We start from the raw sequence: 3,863 nt of genomic DNA on the forward strand, positions 1-3,863 counted from the left end.
CCTTTGGAAGAATTTCTACAGTGCAGAAGGCAGCCATTTGGCCGATCGAGCCTGCACAACAACAATCCCACTCAGGCCAAATCCCCGTAACCCCACCTATTTATCCTGCTGATCCCCAAGACACTAAGGAGCAATTTAGCATGGCCAATCAACCTAACCTAACCTAACCTAACTTGTCCTAAACCTATCTAAAGGAAGCACTTACAATAAAACAGAGTGTTGCACAACCTTGGGATGTCCCAAAGCATTTATAGCCAATGAAGTATAGTCACGATTGTGATGTACATACCATGGCTACTAATTGGAATTCAAACTTGGTTCCATAAACAAGTAATTATATAAATGACAAATATTTTATTTTTAATCATGTTCCTCTAGGGACAAGTTTTGGTCAGAACACCAGGGAGAAAGCCCTAGTACTTTTCGAATAGTAACATTGGATCTTTTACATTTATGTAAGAGAGCAGGTTTGAGACCCCATCCCAGAAATGGCACCTCCAACAATGTGGCACTTTTCCAGTAATGAGCTCAGTGCCTGAAGTAGGGTTCAAACCCATAATCACTGAGCTTAATCTGATACCAGCATCATGGTAAATATTGATTTTCACATTATTGGTGAAGTAATGGCTCTCACTATAACTTATGTGCAAATCGCTCAGCAACATTCAGATATGCAGCAAATATAATGTTCAACTTTAAAGTCCAAACATTGCAGTTTGAGTTCTGCTATTCTTTCATTAGCCTTTAGCCTTCAAAAAATGGCATCTTGCCGTCTGGTTCAAAAATGAAAAGAATGAAGTGTGTGAAGTTGCTGTATTTGCACAGTAGATGCAAAGTAAACTTGGCACAGTAACTTACATCTTGTACATTCTGTTCTAAGCATCTTTTAACCATATGCTAAACATTACTTATCGCTGAACACTCTAGTTCTGAAAAACAACTATTGTAAGTATGGGGGTTATTCCTAAAGTATTAATTGTTGTTGGAGATTTGAAAATGTCAAATTTAATTTTTTGAAAATCCTTTATCCTTTTTTCTCTCTGTCTTTTAATCTGATATTTATTTCTCTTTCTGTACTTGAACTGATGTTAACTTTATCCACTTTAATTTATACTTCCTGCTCAATAGGAAGGAAGAGTGGATAAATGCTAACTGCTTTGAGGCGAACATCACTGTGATGGAACCTGTCATTGGAGCCAAACAGTCCTCTCTCATTAATGACAAAATTGAATCAAATACGATGACTCAAAATAGATTAATTCGAACAGATTGCTAGATGGGATGGGATTTTCCAGCCGCGCATGCCCGAAGACTGGAAATTTGCACCCAACCTCATTATTGGCCAAATTTTCTGTCCCACCTGTGGCGGACGAGTTGGGAAATTTTCAGCTATGGTGTGCCAGTGACTACTGGTTACAACTTTGCCAGAATATTCAGATGTACTTCAAAACAGGGAATATTAGGTGCATGCATGAAGCAATCAAAAACAGATCCAACAGTAAAGAAAATGTCTCCATTAAAAAACAAAGGCGGAGCGGTTGTCACTGACAATAAACAGTTAGATGGGTATAATGCTGCTTTGAGCTGTACTCTAGAATGAACACTGTTATTGATGAAGCTCTAGACAACACAGAGAGCCAGCCTGTCATGCAGGAATTGGATCGTGAAGCCACAGTGGAGGAGCTTGGCTACAATTCCCATGGTGAGCGGCATGATGGCAATTGATTAGCACTGCTGCCTCACAGTGCCAGGGACCCAGGTTCGATTCCTAGCTTGGGTCACTGTCTGTGTGGGGCTTGCACGCTCTCCCCATGTCTGCAAGGGTTTTGTCCGGGTGCCCCGGTTTCTGAAAGGTTAGCTGCATTGACTTGAACAGGCGCCGGAGTATGGTGATTAAAGGAATTTCACAATGACTTCATCGCAGTGGTAATGTAAGCCTTACTTGTGAGTAATAAATAAATAAACTTTGCTTAATAAAGCTGTTGACTTACCATACATAAAGCTCCAGATTCTGATGTTATGCCACCTGAACTCAAGCACAGAGAACCGGTATTCTCCCAGCATCTGCATAAACTTCTCTGCCTCGGCTGCAGAGAGAAGGTAATTACGCAAGATATGATCAAAGCAAAGATTGCGGTCCAATGCAAGAACAAAGTAACCACAATGACTACAACAATTTGCCTGCGTGGGTTTCCTCCAGCTGCTCCGGTTTCCTCCCACAGTCCGAAAGACGAGCTGGTTAGGTGCATTGGCCATGCTGAATTCCCCCTCAGTGTACCCGAATAGGTGCCACAGTGGCAACTAGGGGATTTTCACAGTAACTTCATTGTAGTGTTACTGCAAGCCTACTTGTGACACTAATAAAAATTAACTTGAAGTGTTTTTGAGACCAATAATTGTTCTGTGAGCACTTTACTAGGCATTTCCTATTATCATAGGGATGGGACTGAATTCCAGCCTGGGTTTATATATGTGCAGTTTATGGAGTAGTGGTATTTTGGTGGGCCAGGCGTTTGAAACACAACAAGGTGGGATTTTACAGCCTTGCTCATCCCAAAACCGTAAAATCCCACCCAAGGTCAATGAGTCTTTCCATGGTCCACCTCTCACCTGCTATGATTCCCATGGTGGGCGGGACAGTAAAATTCCATCACATGTATCTTTCATCTGGGATTGATACAGAAAAGTACAGTGATACTTATTACTTGTTTAGTAATGATATAAGAAAGAATGTACATTGAAAGTCATCAAAAATATAAATGAGTCAACGGTGTAGAAAATTATTGACTATGTTTCTCCCTTCCGAATTGATTTTATTGGTTAATTACATGCATTTTGTTTTTGTGGAAGGCATCCTGACAAACTCAAGGCATCGGGCCAGCAGAGTGCTTGTTAAAACTGTGAGGAAAGTCCCAATTGGAACAATGATGTTGCCACCTAGAGGCAATATTGTATCACAACCAAGTTCCTTATATATAGTCGCACTTTAATGCAGTTTATAGGGACTACTGCCCTGTTCTATTGTGTTTCATGAGCATATTCATTTATTATAGCTTGATTTAGTTCTTAAAAAAAAAGCTTCTATTCAGTTTGGAAATGAATTTTTCAACTGGACGCGAGCATCAAATCACATTCATAAGATCACCAGAAACTTCTTACCATCTGAACATTGAGGAACAAAATACACACATACATGGCCCATTAAAATAGTGTAAGAGAACCAGTTACAATGAAATTAATTTAGAGGTCCAGTGATAATGTGGATATAATGTTGAATACATCTTTTTTTAAACATTGTTATGGCTATTTGTAATCTGGGCCTGAGTGTTAGAACAGTACCTGTACATCTGGGTGCTCCAGTTTCCTCCCACAATACAAAGTTGTTCAGGTTAGGTGGATTGGCCATGCTAAATTGTCCCTTAATTGCAAAGATGTACAGGTTAGCTGGATTGGCCATGTTAAATTGCCCCTTAGTGTCTAAAGATGGACAGGCTAGGTGGATTGGTCACACTAAATTGCCCTGTAGTATCCCAGGATGTGTAGGTTAAGTGAATTAGCCATGCTAAATTGCCCTTTAGCCCCATGCAAGGCTTCTTGAGAAGGTGAGAGGACTTAGGATCCAAGGGGCTTTGGCCTTGTGGATCCAGAACTGGCTTACCCGCAGAAGGCAGAGAGTGGTTGTGGATGGTCTTTTTCTGCATGGAGGTCAGTCACCAGTGGAGTGCCCCAGGGATCTGTTCTGGGACCCTTGCTGTTTGTCATTTTCATAAATGACCTGGATGAGGAAGTGAAGGGATGGGTTAGTAAGTTCGCCGACAACACGAAGGTTGGTAGTGTTGTGGATAGTATGGAGGGATGTCAGA

Source organism: Carcharhinus amblyrhynchos, chromosome 1 (genome assembly GCF_965287045.1).
Source record: "Carcharhinus amblyrhynchos chromosome 1, sCarAmb.v2.hapA, whole genome shotgun sequence".
NCBI classification, from domain to species: domain Eukaryota; kingdom Metazoa; phylum Chordata; class Chondrichthyes; order Carcharhiniformes; family Carcharhinidae; genus Carcharhinus; species Carcharhinus amblyrhynchos.